The following is a 20,155-nucleotide window of genomic DNA, read 5'->3' as shown; positions in this document are numbered from 1 at the left end:
AAGATCATCAGTCCCTAAGCTTACACACTACTTAACCTAAATTATCCTAAGGACAAACACACACACCCATGCCCGAGGGAGGACTCAAACCTCCTCCGGGACCTTCCGCTTGATTAATGTTAACTTGACTTCTCATGTGCTAGTATGCTGCACTATCTGGACGTCGGTGTGAGTGAAATTGTGCGATAATACGCCTGAGCTTTGGTCTGTGATAAAATCTGATACTTTATACAGCGACAATGATGGAAGTAGAAGAAATTAGTTAAAATTTGTACGAAGGCCGGGACTCGAACCCAGGTCTTCTTGCTTACCAGGCAGAAAGGCTAACCATTACAGCACCGCAGCATTATCGTTAATATCGCTGCAGGCACTGCCCATGTCGAGTGCCCTTCCCAACACAAAATTCGCATCTTCAGTTTATTTTTCCCTTACATTGTCTTGAGGAGGGCACTCGATTTAGGTAGTTCGTACTGCGGTGCTGTAATGATTAGCATTTCTGTCTTGTAAGTAAGGATACCCGTATTCGAGTCCCACCCGTGGCACAAATTTCAATTCACTTCTTCTGCTTCCATAATTATTGCAGATAAAGATGAGATTTAAATGTGTCGCAGAAAATTTAAATGTGAGATCTATAATATCGCTTTATACGAGGGCAGTTCAAAAAGTAATGCAACACATTTTTTTTCTCGGCCAATTTTGGTTGAGAAAACCGGAAATTTCTTGTGGAATATTTTCAAACATTCCCGCTTCGTCTCGTATAGTTTCATTGACTTCCGACAGGTGGCAGCGCTGTACGGAGCTGTTAAAATGGCGCCTGTAACGGATGTGCGTTGCAAACAACGGGCAGTGATCGAATTTCTTTTGGCGGAAAAACCAGGGCATCTCAGATATTCATAGGCGCTTGCAGAATGTCTACGGTGATCTGGCAGTGGACAAAAGCACGGTGAGTCGTTGGGCAAAGCGTGTGTCATCATCGCCGCAAGGTCAAGCAAGACTGTCTGATCTCCCGCGTGCGGGCCGGCTGTGCACAGCTGTGACTCCTGCAATGGCGGAGCGTGCGAACACACTCGTTCGAGATGATCGACGGATCACCATCAAACAACTCAGTGCTCAACTTGACATCTCTGTTGGTAGTGCTGTCACAATTGTTCACCAGTTGGGATATTCAAAGGTTTGTTCCCGCTGGGTCCCTCGTTGTCTAACCGAACACCATAAAGAGCAAAGGAGAACCATCTGTGCGGAATTGCTTGCTCGTCATGTGGCTGAGGGTGACAATTTCTTGTCAAAGATTGTTACAGGCGATGAAACATGGGTTCATCACTTCGAACCTGAAACAAAACGGCAATCAATGGAGTGGCGCCACACCCACTCCCCTACTAAGAAAAAGTTTAAAGCCATACCCTCAGCCGGTAAAGTCATGGTTACAGTCTTCTGGGACGCTGAAGGGGTTATTCTGTTCGATGTCCTTCCCCATGGTCAAACGATCAACTCTGAAGTGTATTGTGCTACTCTTCAGAAATTGAAGAAACGACTTCAGCGTGTTTGTAGGCGCAAAAATCTGAACGAACTTCTCCTTCTTCATGACAACGCAAGACCTCACACAAGTCTTCGCACCCGAGAGGAGCTCACAAAACTTCAGTGGACTGTTCTTCCTCATGCACCCTACAGCCCCGATCTCGCACCGTCGGATTTCCATATGTTTGGCCCGATGAAGGACGCAATCCGTGGGAGGCACTACGCGGATGATGAAGAAGTTATTGATGCAGTACGACGTTGGCTCCGACATCGACCAGTGGAATGGTACCGTGCAGGCATACAGGCCCTCATTTCAAGGTGGCGTAAGGCCGTAGCATTGAATGGAGATTACGTTGAAAAATAGTGTTGTGTAGCTAAAAGATTGGGGAATAACCTGGTGTATTTCAATGCTGAGTAAAACAACCCCTGTTTCAGAAAAAAAATGTGTTGCATTACTTATTGAACTGCCCTCGTACATCTACGAAATTTTTTCTTGTAGTAGTGCAGTAAAAGAAAGAAGAACCCTGATAACTGCCAGTGCTGTTGCCAATTATCAACTAAGAAGCACAAACGGCATGCAAGACTAGTAAATAAATCTTCGATGTTGGGCTTGACAAAACCATTAACGTTACAGTGAACCTAGGTTTATTGTAACCATTCCCAGCATACATTAGTCAAAAGTAACTCACGACAAAAGCAACATGTAATTAAGACGGATAATCACACCATAATCGATGTGTAGAAATGCAAGTTGCGTACTGCGCAGATGACATCCGCTGTCGCTCGTCAGACAAAGTACAGACTGCCTCTTAGAACAGGAGCTCCACTGGCTGCTACAACCATTCACTGAAGTCCCCAGTCTTAGCTCTGAAGATGCGTACTGCCTCGCATCTTTTCCCAGAGCCAACTAAACAGGACCCTGCTCTGCACAGAGATAGCACCACGAAACACACATCTTCCAAGAACAAAGGAGCACCAAATTCTGACCAATGATGTAACTGTTACGGTCTTGTCAGTTCTCCCTCTAAGAAAAAAATTCGTGTAAATGTACTCCAATCAGCCGGCTTCCCGCCGAAGGCGGTCCTAGAGCATTCTACGGCGATTTCCTGTGTCACCAATATCTTGTTTAGTCCACCAATGCGTTTGTTTTCCCACGTACAAAATTTGCTGAACGTCGGTTCCTATTTTTCCATTCTCGAGTAGTTTTAAGAACACCCAATAAGAACATCTCTAGCACTTCGGTTGAAGAAATCCTCACTCCACCGTGGCTGGTGTCTGACTGACGCCACTCGCTTTCATCAGCAGGCAGGAAACATAGTAAACTAAGCTGAATAGCGTTAATGGCGTTGCATCCTTTGGAACAGCAGGATATAGGGATCTTGTTCAAACTGTTTGCCATTCCATTTGTCTTTCGGGAAGACACTGGGCTGAGTACTATGCCCTTTGCGAAATGTGCTTTGACCGACCTTGGCCTGGTTGTAAAATGGCCGTTTACTTGCTACGGGAAAGTATCTCAGTTCATTATTCTTGCTTTTTAGCCAGAACCCTGATGCGTGCACTATCCGTCTACACTCGTGGAAAAGAGCTTGCGGGGCCGCCGGAATGACGCCCAGCAGAACAATGCTAGTTGGCTGAGTACCGGAGCCCTGTCAGACCAGAGGCACCACCTATCCTCCTGTCGGCAGGGTCCTCAGCCCTTGTCCTTGTTAGTTGGCTGAGTACCAGCACCCTGTCAGACCAGAGGCACCACCTATCCTCCTGTCGGCAAGATCCTCAGCCCTTGTCCTTGTTAGTTGGCTGAGTACCGGCACCCTGTCAGACCAGAGGCACCACCTATCCTCCTGTCGGCAAGATCCTCAGCCCTTGTCCTTGTTAGTTGGCTGAGTACCGGCACCCTGTCAGACCAGAGGCACCACCTATCCTCCTGTCGGCAAGATCCTCAGCCCTTGTCCTTGTTAGTTGGCTGAGTACCGGCACCCTGTCAGACCAGAGGCACCACCTATCCTCCTGTCGGCAAGATCCTCAGCCCTTGTCCTTGTTAGTTGGCTGAGTACCGGCGCCCTGTCACACCAGAGGCACCACCTATCCTCCTGTCGGCAGGGTCCTCAGCCCTTGTTCTTCTTAGTTGGCTGAGTACCGGCGCCCTGTCAGACCAGAGGCACCACCTATCCTCCTGTCGGCAAGATCCTCAGCCCTTGTCCTTGTTAGTTGGCTGAGTACCGGCGCCCTGTCACACCAGAGGCACCACCTATCCTCCTGTCGGCAGGGTCCTCAGCCCTTGCCCTTGATAGTTGGCTGAGTACCGGCGCCCTGTCAGACCAGAGGCACCACCTATCCTCCTGTCGGCAAGATCCTCAGCCCTTGTCCTTGTTAGTTGGCTGAGTACCGGCACCCTGTCAGACCAGAGGCACCACCTATCCTCCTGTCGGCAAGATCCTCAGCCCTTGTCCTTGTTAGTTGGCTGAGTACCGGCACCCTGTCAGACCAGAGGCACCACCTATCCTCCTGTCGGCAAGATCCTCAGCCCTTGTCCTTGTTAGTTGGCTGAGTACCGGCACCCTGTCAGACCAGAGGCACCACTTATCCTGTCGGCAAGATCCTCAGCCCTTGTCCTTGTTAGTTGGCTGAGTACCGGCGCCCTGTCACACCAGAGGCACCACCTATCCTCCTGTCGGCAGGGTCCTCAGCCCTTGTTCTTCTTAGTTGGCTGAGTACCGGCGCCCTGTCAGACCAGAGGCACCACCTATCCTCCTGTCGGCAAGATCCTCAGCCCTTGTCCTTGTTAGTTGGCTGAGTACCGGCGCCCTGTCACACCAGAGGCACCACCTATCCTCCTGTCGGCAGGGTCCTCAGCCCTTGCCCTTGATAGTTGGCTGAGTACCGGCGCCCTGTCAGACCAGAGGCACCACCTATCCTCCTGTCGGCAAGATCCTCAGCCCTTGTCCTTGTTAGTTGGCTGAGTACCGGCACCCTGTCAGACCAGAGGCACCACCTATCCTCCTGTCGGCAAGATCCTCAGCCCTTGTCCTTGTTAGTTGGCTGAGTACCGGCACCCTGTCAGACCAGAGGCACCACCTATCCTCCTGTCGGCAAGATCCTCAGCCCTTGTCCTTGTTAGTTGGCTGAGTACCGGCACCCTGTCAGACCAGAGGCACCACCTATCCTGTCGGCAAGATCCTCAGCCCTTGTCCTTGTTAGTTGGCTGAGTACCGGCACCCTGTCAGACCAGAGGCACCACCTATCCTCCTGTCGGCAAGATCCTCAGCCCTTGTCCTTGTTAGTTGGCTACGTACCGGCGCCCTGTCACACCAGAGGCACCACCTATCCTCCTGTCGGCAGGGTCCTCAGCCCTTGTTCTTCTTAGTTGGCTGAGTACCGGCGCCCTGTCAGACCAGAGGAACCACCTATCCTCCTGTCGGCAGGTTCCTCAGCCCTTGTCCTTGTTAGTTGGCTGAGTACCGGCGCCCTGTCACACCAGAGGCACCACCTATCCTCCTGTCGGCAGGGTCCTCAGCCCTTGCCCTTGATAGTTGGCTGAGTACCGGCGCCCTGTCAGACCAGAGGCACCACCTATTCTCCTGTCGGCAAGATCCTCAGCCCTTGTCCTTGTTAGTTGAATGAGTACCGGCACCCTGTCAGACCAGAGGCACCACCTATCCTCCTGTCGGCAAGATCCTCAGCCCTTGTCCTTGTTAGTTGGCTGAGTACCGGCACCCTGTCAGACCAGAGGCACCACCTATCCTCCTGTCGGCAAGATCCTCAGCCCTTGTCCTTGTTAGTTGGCTGAGTACCGGCACCCTGTCAGACCAGAGGCACCACCTATCCTCCTGTCGGCAAGATCCTCAGCCCTTGTCCTTGTTAGTTGGCTGAGTACCGGCACCCTGTCAGACCAGAGGCACCACCTATCCTCCTGTCGGCAAGATCCTCAGCCCTTGTCCTTGTTAGTTGGCTGAGTACCGGCACCCTGTCAGACCAGAGGCACCACCTATCCTCCTGTCGGCAAGATCCTCAGCCCTTGTCCTTGTTAGTTGGCTGAGTACCGGCGCCCTGTCACACCAGAGGCACCACCTATCCTCCTGTCGGCAGGGTCCTCAGCCCTTGTTCTTCTTCGTTGGCTGAGTACCGGCGCCCTGTCAGACCAGAGGCACCACCTATCCTCCTGTCGGCAAGATCCTCAGCCCTTGTCCTTGTTAGTTGGCTGAGTACCGGCACCCTGTCAGACCAGAGGCACCACCTATCCTCCTGTCGGCAAGATCCTCAGCCCTTGTCCTTGTTAGTTGGCTGAGTACCGGCACCCTGTCAGACCAGAGGCACCACCTATCCTCCTGTCGGCAAGATCCTCAGCCCTTGCCTTGTTAGTTGGCTGAGTACCGGCACCCTGTCAGACCAGAGGCACCACCTATCCTCCTGTCGGCAAGATCCTCAGCCCTTGTCCTTGTTAGTTGGCTGAGTACCGGCGCCCTGTCACACCAGAGGCACCACCTATCCTCCTGTCGGCAGGGTCCTCAGCCCTTGTTCTTCTTAGTTGGCTGAGTACCGGCGCCCTGTCAGACCAGAGGCACCACCTATCCTCCTGTCGGCAGGTTCCTCAGCCCTTGTCCTTGTTAGTTGGCTGAGTACCGGCGCCCTGTCACACCAGAGGCACCACCTATCCTCCTGTCGGCAGGGTCCTCAGCCCTTGCCCTTGATAGTTGGCTGAGTACCGGCGCCCTGTCAGACCAGAGGCACCAAATATCCTCCTGTCGGCAAGATCCACAGCCCTTGTCCTTGTTAGTTGGCTGAGTACCGGCACCCTGTCAGACCAGAGGCACCACCTATCCTCCTGTCGGCAAGATCCTCAGCCCTTGTCCTTGTTAGTTGGCTGAGTACCGGCACCCTGTCAGACCAGAGGCACCACCTATCCTCCTGTCGGCAAGATCCTCAGCCCTTGTCCTTGTTAGTTGGCTGAGTACCGGCACCCTGTCAGACCAGAGGCACCACCTATCCTCCTGTCGGCAAGATCCTCAGCCCTTGTCCTTGTTAGTAGGCTGAGTACCGGCACCCTGTCAGACCAGAGGCACCACCATCCTCCTGTCAGCAAGATCCTCAGCCCTTGTCCTTGTTAGTTGGCTGAGTACCGGCGCCCTGTCACACCAGAGGCAACACCTATCCTCCTGTCGGCAGGGTCCTCAGCCCTTGTTCTTCTTAGTTGGCTGAGTACCGGCGCCCTGTCAGACCAGAGGCACCACCTATCCTCCTGTCGGCAAGATCCTCAGCCCTTGTCCTTGTTAGTTGGCTGAGTACCGGCACCCTGTCAGACCAGAGGCACCACCTATCCTCCTGTCAGCAAGATCCTCAGCCCTTGTCCTTGTTAGTTGGCTGAGTACCGGCGCCCTGTCACACCAGAGGCACCACCTATCCTCCTGTCGGCAGGGTCTTCAGCCCTTGTTCTTCTTAGTTGGCTGAGTACCGGCGCCCTGTCAGACCAGAGGCACCACCTATCCTCCTGTCGGCAGGTTCCTCAGCCCTTGTCCTTGTTAGTTGGCTGAGTACCGGCGCCCTGTCACACCAGAGGCACCACCTATCCTCCTGTCGGCAGGGTCCTCAGCCCTTGTCCTTGTTAGTTGGCTGAGTACCGGCGCCCTGTCACACCAGAGGCACCACCTATCCTCCTGTCGGCAGGGTCCTCAGCCCTTGCCCTTGATAGTTGGCTGAGTACCGGCGCCCTGTCAGACCAGAGGCACCACCTATTCTCCTGTCGGCAGGGTCCTCAGCCCTTGTCCTTGTTAGTTGGCATAGTACCGGCGCCCTGTCAGACCAGAGGCACCACCTATCCTCCTGTCGGCAAGATCCTCAGCCCTTGTCCTTGTTAGTTGGCTGAGTACCGGCGCCCTGTCACACCAGAGGCACCACCTATCCTCCTGTCGGCAGGGTCCTCAGCCCTTGCCCTTGATAGTTGGCTGAGTACCGGCGCCCTGTCAGACCAGAGGCACCACCTATCCTCCTGTCGGCAAGATCCTCAGCCCTTGTCCTTGTTAGTTGGCTGAGTACCGGCACCCTGTCAGACCAGAGGCACCACCTATCCTCCTGTCGGCAAGATCCTCAGCCCTTGTCCTTGTTAGTTGGCTGAGTACCGGCACCCTGTCAGACCAGAGGCACCACCTATCCTCCTGTCGGCAAGATCCTCAGCCCTTGTCCTTGTTAGTTGGCTGAGTACCGGCACCCTGTCAGACCAGAGGCACCACCTATCCTGTCGGCAAGATCCTCAGCCCTTGTCCTTGTTAGTTGGCTGAGTACCGGCACCCTGTCAGACCAGAGGCACCACCTATCCTCCTGTCGGCAAGATCCTCAGCCCTTGTCCTTGTTAGTTGGCTAGGTACCGGCGCCCTGTCAGACCAGAGGCACCACCTATCCTCCTGTCGGCAGGGTCCTCAGCCCTTGTTCTTCTTAGTTGGCTGAGTACCGGCGCCCTGTCAGACCAGAGGAACCACCTATCCTCCTGTCGGCAGGTTCCTCAGCCCTTGTCCTTGTTAGTTGGCTGAGTACCGGCGCCCTGTCACACCAGAGGCACCACCTATCCTCCTGTCGGCAGGGTCCTCAGCCCTTGCCCTTGATAGTTGGCTGAGTACCGGCGCCCTGTCAGACCAGAGGCACCACCTATTCTCCTGTCGGCAAGATCCTCAGCCCTTGTCCTTGTTAGTTGGCTGAGTACCGGCACCCTGTCAGACCAGAGGCACCACCTATCCTCCTGTCGGCAAGATCCTCAGCCCTTGTCCTTGTTAGTTGGCTGAGTACCGGCACCCTGTCAGACCAGAGGCACCACCTATCCTCCTGTCGGCAAGATCCTCAGCCCTTGTCCTTGTTAGTTGGCTGAGTACCGGCACCCTGTCAGACCAGAGGCACCACCTATCCTCCTGTCGGCAAGATCCTCAGCCCTTGTCCTTGTTAGTTGGCTGAGTACCGGCACCCTGTCAGACCAGAGGCACCACCTATCCTCCTGTCGGCAAGATCCTCAGCCCTTGTCCTTGTTAGTTGGCTGAGTACCGGCACCCTGTCAGACCAGAGGCACCACCTATCCTCCTGTCGGCAAGATCCTCAGCCCTTGTCCTTGTTAGTTGGCTGAGTACCGGCACCCTGTCAGACCAGAGGCACCACCTATCCTCCTGTCGGCAAGATCCTCAGCCCTTGTCCTTGTTAGTTGGCCGAGTACCGGCGAACTGTCACACCAGAGGCACCACCTATCCTCCTGTCGGCAGGGTCCTCAGCCCTTGTTCTTCTTCGTTGGCTGAGTACCGGCGCCCTGTCAGACCAGAGGCACCACCTATCCTCCTGTCGGCAGGTTCCTCAGCCCTTGTCATTGTTAGTTGGCTGAGTACCGGCGCCCTGTCACACCAGAGGCACCACCTATCCTCCTGTCGGCAGGGTCCTCAGCCCTTGCCCTTGATAGTTGGCTGAGTACCGGCGCCCTGTCAGACCAGAGGCACCACCTATCCTCCTGTCGGCAAGATCCTCAGCCCTTGTCCTTGTTAGTTGGCTGAGTACCGGCACCCTGTCAGACCAGAGGCACCACCTATCCTCCTGTCGGCAAGATCCTCAGCCCTTGTCCTTGTTAGTTGGCTGAGTACCGGCACCCTGTCAGACCAGAGGCACCACCTATCCTCCTGTCGGCAAGATCCTCAGCCCTTGCCTTGTTAGTTGGCTGAGTACCGGCACCCTGTCAGACCAGAGGCACCACCTATCCTCCTGTCGGCAAGATCCTCAGCCCTTGTCCTTGTTAGTTGGCTGAGTACCGGCGCCCTGTCACACCAGAGGCACCACCTATCCTCCTGTCGGCAGGGTCCTCAGCCCTTGTTCTTCTTAGTTGGCTGAGTACCGGCGCCCTGTCAGACCAGAGGCACCACCTATCCTCCTGTCGGCAGGTTCCTCAGCCCTTGTCCTTGTTAGTTGGCTGAGTACCGGCGCCCTGTCACACCAGAGGCACCACCTATCCTCCTGTCGGCAGGGTCCTCAGCCCTTGCCCTTGATAGTTGGCTGAGTACCGGCGCCCTGTCAGACCAGAGGCACCAAATATCCTCCTGTCGGCAAGATCCACAGCCCTTGTCCTTGTTAGTTGGCTGAGTACCGGCACCCTGTCAGACCAGAGGCACCACCTATCCTCCTGTCGGCAAGATCCTCAGCCCTTGTCCTTGTTAGTTGGCTGAGTACCGGCACCCTGTCAGACCAGAGGCACCACCTATCCTCCTGTCGGCAAGATCCTCAGCCCTTGTCCTTGTTAGTTGGCTGAGTACCGGCACCCTGTCAGACCAGAGGCACCACCTATCCTCCTGTCGGCAAGATCCTCAGCCCTTGTCCTTGTTAGTAGGCTGAGTACCGGCACCCTGTCAGACCAGAGGCACCACCATCCTCCTGTCAGCAAGATCCTCAGCCCTTGTCCTTGTTAGTTGGCTGAGTACCGGCGCCCTGTCACACCAGAGGCAACACCTATCCTCCTGTCGGCAGGGTCCTCAGCCCTTGTTCTTCTTAGTTGGCTGAGTACCGGCGCCCTGTCAGACCAGAGGCACCACCTATCCTCCTGTCGGCAAGATCCTCAGCCCTTGTCCTTGTTAGTTGGCTGAGTACCGGCACCCTGTCAGACCAGAGGCACCACCTATCCTCCTGTCAGCAAGATCCTCAGCCCTTGTCCTTGTTAGTTGGCTGAGTACCGGCGCCCTGTCACACCAGAGGCACCACCTATCCTCCTGTCGGCAGGGTCTTCAGCCCTTGTTCTTCTTAGTTGGCTGAGTACCGGCGCCCTGTCAGACCAGAGGCACCACCTATCCTCCTGTCGGCAGGTTCCTCAGCCCTTGTCCTTGTTAGTTGGCTGAGTACCGGCGCCCTGTCACACCAGAGGCACCACCTATCCTCCTGTCGGCAGGGTCCTCAGCCCTTGTCCTTGTTAGTTGGCTGAGTACCGGCGCCCTGTCACACCAGAGGCACCACCTATCCTCCTGTCGGCAGGGTCCTCAGCCCTTGCCCTTGATAGTTGGCTGAGTACCGGCGCCCTGTCAAACCAGAGGCACCACCTATTCTCCTGTCGGCAGGGTCCTCAGCCCTTGTCCTTGTTAGTTGGCATAGTACCGGCGCCCTGTCAGACCAGAGGCACCACCTATCCTCCTGTCGGCAGGTTCCTCAGCCCTTGTCCTTGTTAGTTGGCTGAGTACCGGCGCCCTGTCACACCAGAGGCACCACCTATCCTCCTGTCGGCAGGGTCCTCAGCCCTTGTCCTTGTTAGTTGGCTGAGTACCGGCGCCCTGTCACACCAGAGGCACCACCTATCCTCCTGTCGGCAGGGTCCTCAGCCCTTGCCCTTGATAGTTGGCTGAGTACCTGCGCCCTGTCAGACCAGAGGCACCACCTATTCTCCTGTCGGCAGGGTCCTCAGCCCTTGTCCTTGTTAGTTGGCTGAGTACCGGCGCCCTGTCACACCAGAGGCACCACCTATCCTCCTGTCGGCAGGGTCCTCAGCCCTTGCCCTTGATAGTTGGCTGAGTACCGGCGCCCTGTCAGACCAGAGGCACCACCTATCCTCCTGTCGGCAGGGTCCTCAGCCCTTGTCCTTGTTAGTTGGCTGAGTACCGGCGCCCTGTCACACCAGAGGCACCACTTATCCTCCTGTCGGCAGGGTCCTCAGCCCTTGCCCTTGATAGTTGGCTGAGTACCGGCGCCCTGTCAGACCAGAGGCACCACCTATTCTCCTGTCGGCAGGGTCCTCAGCCCTTGTCCTTGTTAGTTGGCTGAGTACCGGCGCCCTGTCACACCAGAGGCACCACCTATCCTCCTGTCGGCAGGGTCCTCAGCCCTTGCCCTTGATAGTTGGCTGAGTACCGGCGCCCTGTCAGACCAGAGGCACCACCTATTCTCCTGTCGGCAGGGTCCTCAGCCCTTGTCCTTGTTAGTTGGCTGAGTACCGGCGCCCTGTCAGACCAGAGGCACCACCTATCCTCCTGTCGGCAGGTTCCTCAGCCCTTGTCCTTGTTAGTTGGCTGAGTACCGGCACCCTGTCACACCAGAGGCACCACCTATCCTCCTGTCGGCAGGGTCCTCCGCCCTTGCCCTTGATAGTTGGCTGAGTACCGGCGCCCTGTCAGACCAGAGGCACCACCTATTCTCCTGTCGGCAGGGTCCTCAGCCCTTGTCCTTGTTAGTTGGCTGAGTACCGGCGCCCTGTCAGACCAGAGGCACCACCTATCCTCCTGTCGGCAGGGTCCTCAGCCCTTGTTCTTCTTAGTTGGCTCAGTACCGGCGCCCTGTCAGACCAGAGGCACCACCTATCCTCCTGTCGGCAAGATCCTCAGCCCTTGTCCTTGTTAGTTGGCTGAGTACCGGCAACCTGTCAGACCAGAGGCACCACCTATCCTCCTGTCAGCAAGATCCTCAGCCCTTGTCCTTGTTAGTTGGCTGAGTACCGGCGCCCTGTCACACCAGAGGCACCACCTATCCTCCTGTCGGCAGGGTCCTCAGCCCTTGTTCTTCTTAGTTGGCTGAGTACCGGCGCCCTGTCACACCAGAGGCACCACCTATCCTCCTGTCGGCAGGTTCCTCAGCCCTTGTCCTTGTTAGTTGGCTGAGTACCGGCGCCCTGTCACACCAGAGGCACCACCTATCCTCCTGTCGGCAAGGTCCTCAGCCCTTGCCCTTGATAGTTGGCTGAGTACCGGCGCCCTGTCAGACCAGAGGCACCACCTATTCTCCTGTCGGCAGGGTCCTCAGCCCTTGCTTGTCCTTGTTAGTTGGCTGAGTACCGGCGCCCTGTCACACCAGAGGCACCACCTATCCTCCTGTCGGCAGGTTCCTCAGCCCTTGTCCTTGTTAGTTGGCTGAGTACCGGCGCCCTGTCACACCAGAGGCACCACCTATCCTCCTGTCGGCAGGGTCCTCAGCCCTTGTCCTTGATAGTTGGCTGAGTACCGGCGCCCTGTCACACCAGAGGCACCACCTATCCTCCTGTCGGCAGGGTCCTCAGCCCTTGCCCTTGATAGTTGGCTGAGTACCAGCGCCCTGTCAGACCAGAGGCACCCCCTATTCTCCTGTCGGCAGGGTCCTCAGCCCTTGTCCTTGTTAGTTGGCTGAGTACCGGCGCCCTGTCAGACCAGAGGCACCACCTATCCTCCTGTCGGCAGGTTCCTCAGCCCTTGTCCTTGTTAGTTGGCTGAGTACCGGCGCCCTGTCACACCAGAGGCACCACCTATCCTCCTGTCGGCAGGGTCCTCAGCCCTTGCCCTTGATAGTTGGCTGAGTACCGGCGCCCTGTCAGACCAGAGGCACCACCTATCCTCCTGTCGGCAGGGTCCTCAGCCCTTGTCCTTGTTAGTTGGCTGAGTACCGGCGCCCTGTCACACCAGAGGCACCACCTCTCCTCCTGTCGGCAGGGTCCTCAGCCCTTGCCCTTGATAGTTGACTGAGTACCGGCGCCCTGTCAGACCAGAGGCACCACCTATCCTCCTGTCGGCAGGTTCCTCAGCCCTTGTCCTTGTTAGTTGGCTGAGTACCGGCGCCCTGTCACACCAGAGGCACCACCTATCCTCCTGTCGGCAAGATCCTCAGCCCTTGTCCTTGTTAGTTGGCTGAGTACCGGCGCCCTGTCAGACCAGAGGCACCACCTATCCTCCTGTCGGCAACATCCTCAGCCCTTGTCCTTGTTAGTTGGCTGAGTACCGGCAACCTGTCAGACCAGAGGCACCACCTATCCTCCTGTCAGCAAGATCCTCAGCCCTTGTCCTTGTTAGTTGGCTGAGTACCGGCGCCCTGTCACACCAGAGGCACCACCTATCCTCCTGTCGGCAGGGTCCTCAGCCCTTGTTCTTCTTAGTTGGCTGAGTACCGGCGCCCTGTCAGACCAGAGGCACCACCTATCCTCCTGTCGGCAGGTTCCTCAGCCCTTGTCCTTGTTAGTTGGCTGAGTACCGGCGCCCTGTCACACCAGAGGCACCACCTATCCTCCTGTCGGCAGGGTCCTCAGCCCTTGCCCTTGATAGTTGGCTGAGTACCGGCGCCCTGTCAGACCAGAGGCACCACCTATTCTCCTGTCGGCAGGGTCCTCAGCCCTTGTCCGTGTTAGTTGGCTGAGTACCGGCGCCCTGTCACACCAGAGGCACCACCTATCCTCCTGTCGGCAGGTTCCTCAGCCCTTGTCCTTGTTAGTTGGCTGAGTACCGGCGCCCTGTCACACCAGAGGCACCACCTATCCTCCTGTCGGCAGGGTCCTCAGCCCTTGTCCTTGTTAGTTGGCTGAGTACCGGCGCCCTGTCACACCAGAGGCACCACCTATCCTCCTGTCGGCAGGGTCCTCAGCCCTTGCCCTTGATAGTTGGCTGAGTACCAGCGCCCTGTCAGACCAGAGGCACCACCTATTCTCCTGTCGGCAGGGTCCTCAGCCCTTGTCCTTGTTAGTTGGCTGAGTACCGGCGCCCTGTCAGACCAGAGGCACCACCTATCATCCTGTCGGCAGGTTCCTCAGCCCTTGTCCTTGTTAGTTGGCTGAGTACCGGCGCCCTGTCACACCAGAGTCACCACCTATCCTCCTGTCGGCAGGGTCCTCAGCCCTTGCCCTTGATAGTTGGCTGAGTACCGGCGCCCTGTCACACCAGAGGCACCACCTATCCTCCTGTCGGCAGGGTCCTCAGCCCTTGTCCTTGTTAGTTGGCTGAGTACCGGCGCCCTGTCACACCAGAGGCACCACCTATCCTCCTGTCGGCAGGGTCCTCAGCCCTTGCCCTTGATAGTTGGCTGAGTACCGGCGCCCTGTCAGACCAGAGGCACCACCTATCCTCCTGTCGGCAGGTTCCTCAGCCCTTGTCCTTGTTAGTTGGCTGAGTACCGGCGCCCTGTCACACCAGAGGCACCACCTATCCTCCTGTCGGCAGGGTCCTCAGCCCTTGCCCTTGATAGTTGGCTGAGTACCGGCGCCCTGTCAGACCAGAGGCACCACCTATTCTCCTGTCGGCAGGGTCCTCAGCCCTTGTCCTTGTTAGTTGGCTGAGTACCGGCGCCCTGTCACACCAGAGGCACCACCTATCCTCCTGTCGGCAGGGTCCTCAGCCCTTGCCCTTGATAGTTGGCTGAGTACCGGCGCCCTGTCAGACCAGAGGCACCACCTATTCTCCTGTCGGCAGGGTCCTCAGCCCTTGTCCTTGTTAGTTGGCTGAGTACCGGCGCCCTGTCAGACCAGAGGCACCACCTATCCTCCTGTCGGCAGGTTCCTCAGCCCTTGTCCTTGTTAGTTGGCTGAGTACTGGCGCCCTGTCACACCAGAGGCACCACCTATCCTCCTGTCAGCAGGGTCCTCCGCCCTTGCCCTTGATAGTTGGCTGAGTACCGGCGCCCTGTCAGACCAGAGGCACCACCTATTCTCCTGTCGGCAGGGTCCTCAGCCCTTGTCCTTGTTAGTTGGCTGAGTACCGGCGCCCTGTCAGACCAGAGGCACCACCTATCCTCCTGTCAGCAGGTTCCTCAGCCCTTGTCCTTGTTAGTTGGCTGAGTACCGGCGCCCTGTCACACCAGAGGCACCACCTATCCTCCTGTCGGCAGGGTCCTCAGCCCTTGCCCTTGATAGTTGGCTGAGTACCGGCGCCCTGTCACACCAGAGGCACCACCTATTCTCCTGTCGGCATGGTCCTCAGCCCTTGTCCTTGTTAGTTGGCTGAGTACCGGCGCCCTGTCACACCAGAGGCACCACCTATCCTCCTGTCGGCAGGGTCCTCAACCCTTGTCCTTGTTAGTTGGCTGAGTACCGGCGCCCTGTCAGACCAGAGGCACCACCTATCCTCCTGTCGGCAGGGTCCTCAGCCCTTGCCCTTGATAGTTGGCTGAGTACCGGCGCCCTGTCACACCAGAGGCACCACCTATCCTCCTGTCGGCAGGGTCCTCAGCCCTTGTCCTTGTTAGTTGGCTGAGTACCGGCGCCCTGTCACACCAGAGGCACCACCTATCCTCCTGTCGGCAGGGTCCTCAGCCCTTGTCCTTGTTAGTTGGCTGAGTACCGGCGCCCTGTCACACCAGAGGCACCACCTATCCTCCTGTCGGCAGGGTCCTCAGCCCTTGCCCTTGATAGTTGGCTGAGTACCGGCGCCCTGTCAGACCAGAGGCACCACCTGTTCTCCTGTCGGCAGGGTCCTCAGCCCTTGTCCTTGTTAGTTGGCTGAGTACCGGCGCCCTGTCAGACCAGAGGCACCACCTATCCTCCTGTCGGCAGGGTCCTCAGCCCTTGTCCTTGTTAGTTGGCTGAGTACCGGCGCCCTGTCAGACCAGAGGCACCACCTATCCTCCTGTCGGCAGGGTACTCAGCCCTTGTCCTTTTAAAAGTATCTCTGTGTCGAATTCAGCCCACAGCCACTGCTGAGGCACACCACGAACTCCCCAGATCAAGGCTTCCAGACGACATTTACGAGGGCTGTTCGGAAAGTAAGGTCCGATCGGTCGCGAAATGAAAACCACAATGAATATGAAAAATATTTTATTCGCAACAGTGAGCCACACCATCGAGCTACCCCTCCAAATAGTCGTCACTCCGACATAGATAAATACTACTGGCCATTAAAATTGCTACACCAAGAAGAAATGCAGATGATAAACGGGTATTCATTGTACAAATATATTATTCTAGAACTGACGTGTGATTACATTATCACGCAATTTGGGTGTATACATCCTGAGAAATTAGTACCCAGAACAACCACCTCTGGCCGTAATAACGGCCTTGATACGCTTGGGCATTTAGTCAAACAGAGCTTCGATGGCGTGTACAGGTACAGCTGCCCATGCAACTTCAACACGATGCCACAATTCATCAAAAGTAGTGACTGGCGTATTGTGACGAGCCAGTTGCTCGGCCACCATTGACCACACGTTTTCAATTGGTGAGAGATCTGGAGAATGTGCTCATCAGGGCAGCAATCGAACATTTTCTGTACACAGAAAGGCCCGTACAGGACCTGCAACATGCGGTCGTGCATTATCCTGCTGAAATGTAGGGTTTCGCAGGAATCGAATGAAGGGTAGAGCCACGGGTCGTAACACATCTGAAATGTAACGTCCACTGCTCAAAATGCCGTCAATGCGAACAAGAGGTGACTGAGACGTGTAGCCAGTGGCACCCCATACCATCACGCCGGGTGATATACCAGTATGGCGATGACGAATACACGCTTCCAATGTGCGTTCACCGCGATATCGGCAAACACGGACGGGACCATCATGATGCTGTAAACAGAACCTGCATTCATCCGAAAAAATGACGTTTTGCCATTCGTGCACCCAGGTTCGTCGTGAGTACACCATCGCAGGTGCTCCTGTCTGTAATGCAGCATCGAGGGTACCCGCAGCCATGGTCTCCGAGCTGATAGTCCATGCTGCTGCAAACGTCGTCGAATTGTTCGTGCAGATGGTTGTTGTCTTGCAAACGTCTTTATCTGTTGACTCAGAGATCGAGACGTGACTGCACGATCCGTCACAGCCATGCGGATAATATGAGTCATCTCGACTGCTAGTGATACGAGACCGTTGGGATCCAGCACGGCGTTCCGTATTACCGTCCTGAACCGACAGATTCCATATTCTGCTAACAGTCATTGGATCTCGACCAACGCAATGTCGCGATACGATAAGCCGCAATCGCGTTGGGCTACAATCCGGCCTTTATCAAAGTCGGAAACGTGATGGTACGCATTTCTCCTCCTTACACGAGGCATCACAACAACGTTACAGCAGGCAACACCGGTCAACTGCTGTTTGTGTATGAGAAATCGGTTGGAAACTTTCCTCATGTCAGAACGTTGTAAGTGTTCCATCGGCGCCAACCTTGTGTGAATGCTCTGAAAAGCTAATCATTTGCATATCACAGCATCTTCTTCCTGTCGGCTAAATTTCGCGTCTGTAGCACGTCATTTTCGTTGTGTAGCAATTTTAATGGCCAGTTGTGTACGTTGTGCCGTTGTACAGTTTTCAGCATCCTCGTTATAGAAAGCAATTCTCTACGCTCGTCTACCTTTCGTTGTTTGTGCCAAAATGTTGTCTTCGTAGCCAGCGTTAATGTGAGCAGAGATGAACAACAGAGAGAACCAATTAAGGGCTGTATTGTGGGTGATCAAATACTTCCTATCAAAAAGGCTGCAGAAGCGTCTTCATTGCCCTGCAAAACGCGGCTGAAAATTGTCTTGAAGAAAGAAACGCATGACATTCATGTTACGTGGGCTGCATAGCTTCAAGCAAAATCTCTCTCCAGATCGACATATTTGACGTGACCCACTGTTGTTTTAGGCATTTCTACATTATTACTTTGCGTTCTGAACTGAGAAGAGCGACGTGAAGCGATCAACAGGTACACTAAAAACACTGCCCAAAATATCTGCGCAAAGTGCCATCGGATTCTCACAGTGGTTTCCATTTCGCGCCTAATCGGACCTTAGTTTCCGAATACGCCTTGACCTACAGAATCACTGATATAATTACCTTAATGAGCAAGCAGTCTAAATCGGAAAGTAGAAAAAGGCTGTGATTGTGATTAATGGAATCTATACAAATTATAAAAAATGATATTTATGTATGTATGTATGTACCAGTATGTATGTTCCGCATCTCCTCCTAAGCCATTGAACCGATTTCATCCAAACTTGGTGCACATATAATTTACTGTCCGAAGAGAATCGCTGAGGAAGTAAGAACCACCCACCTATCGAAGGGGTGGGGGTGAAAAAGCAGCATATCCCACGACGCGAGAAAACCCGTACTTTAGTCTTCCAGCATTTGAGAATGAGACGATTTGGGAACCTGCAGCAAACTTTACACATAATCTCAAACATTTACAAAACTTTTTCTCGATGACGACCACCGCTAAGTGATTAAAGGAAAAAAGTTAATTACCTCTACATTTTCTCTGTTCACGTAGTAGAACTATCACATGAAGCATTATGTCTTAATTTATTACTTCTTTACTGCCAAATGTATTTGTAACACATTTCGCAGACAGTATTCTCATAATATACCATCGAATGTACCAGAAACGTGACATCATTGTACGAAGCTTAATTCGCGAGATATTGCATCATAAACACCGAGAAGCGCGACAAATTGACGCGAATTTTTTATTTGTTACTTCTGTACTGCTAACTCTCTTCACAACACATTTCGTAGACAGTAGTCATTTATATCACTGGATGTACCTGCAAAATTTTATCAAGGTACAGCACATAGCTCAGCACGTACGTCGTCATAAACATTAAGCTGCGTGATAATGAAACTATAGAGTGAAATTAGCTAGACATACAGCTGAAATATGTGTATATATGCGTGTGAATTATGGTAAATATATATGAAATATATTTAACATGTGCGTATCCGAGCAAAGCCATGGTAAAAAGCTCGTCCTCAACCCCTGGAACGACTTCAGTTAAAAAGCCAAGGAAACTGGTACACCTGCCTCATATCGTTTACGGCCCCTGCGAGCACGCAACATTAATGCCTGCAGAAGTTTTTTTAAAACTATTTCTGTTGAGGAGCTGGATGTCTTGGAGTGTCAAGAAGAGCACAATCATGAAGAAATGCCCCATAACAAAATTCAGAGGCAAGCAATCATTTCTGACCTAAAGAGAAAAGCCATAGAAGATATTTGTGAGAGACTGTCAAAAATAATTTACCAGAAGTTAAAAGGAGAAGATACGCAAGATATAACTACGAGAGATGTCAACAATTTTCGTAAATCTACTTACAAAGCTAGGCGCAACATTCTTTCAAAACTGCCGCGCGGGCTTAGCCATGCGGTCTGCGGCGCTGTAGTCATGGGCTGTGCGGCTGGTCCCGGCGGAGGTTCGAGTCCTTCCTCGGGCATGGGTGTGTGTGTTTGTCCTTAGGATGATTTAGGTTAAGTAGTGTGTAAGCTTAGGGACTGATGACCTTAGTAGTTAAGTCCCATAAGATTTCACACGCATTTGATTTGAACTTCCAAAACTGCCCGCGAATGCTGCAGATGTTCATGATGTTATCAGCACGCTGAAAGTGGAAACCACATACGGGACAAAGTGTTTATTAGAAAATAACACCAAGAAAAAAGTGATCACATTTTGTGACTCTGCAAACCTTAAAACATTAACGCATTGTGAATCTATATATGTTGATGGTACGTTCAAGTGCTGTTCAAAGTCTTTTTGACAGCTATTTACAGTACTTGGATTAGTTAATGGCCATTACATTCCATTGATCTTCTCTTTATTGAACGACAAGAAAACTTCGTCGTATCAGTATGTATTTCAGAGCGTTGTTGATAAATGTAGCGATATAGGTTTGAACTTTTCGCCATCAACAATGTTTTCTGACTCTGAAGAGAGCATAATGAAAGCTGGAAGTGAGGTCTGGCCTGATATTTGCATTCAAGGATGCAAATTTTATTTAACATAGAGCTGGTGGAGAAAATTACAAACATTGGGGCTTGCACATGTACCAACAGGCATGCAGAAGAAATTATAAAAATATTTTTTGCCCTCTATTGCCCTTCTGTAGACCATGCAAATTAAGTTTTCTTAACCATCTCTTATATTCAGACATCGGACGCTTATTAATTTGTTGTATGTATAGTTTTGCTGGAAATGTAACCATTATTCATAAAATGAACACTGAGATAGAATATGTGTTG

This window comes from Schistocerca cancellata, chromosome 8, assembly GCF_023864275.1.
Source record: "Schistocerca cancellata isolate TAMUIC-IGC-003103 chromosome 8, iqSchCanc2.1, whole genome shotgun sequence".
NCBI lineage: Eukaryota > Metazoa > Arthropoda > Insecta > Orthoptera > Acrididae > Schistocerca > Schistocerca cancellata.
Note: the sequence above shows the minus strand (reverse complement) of the source record.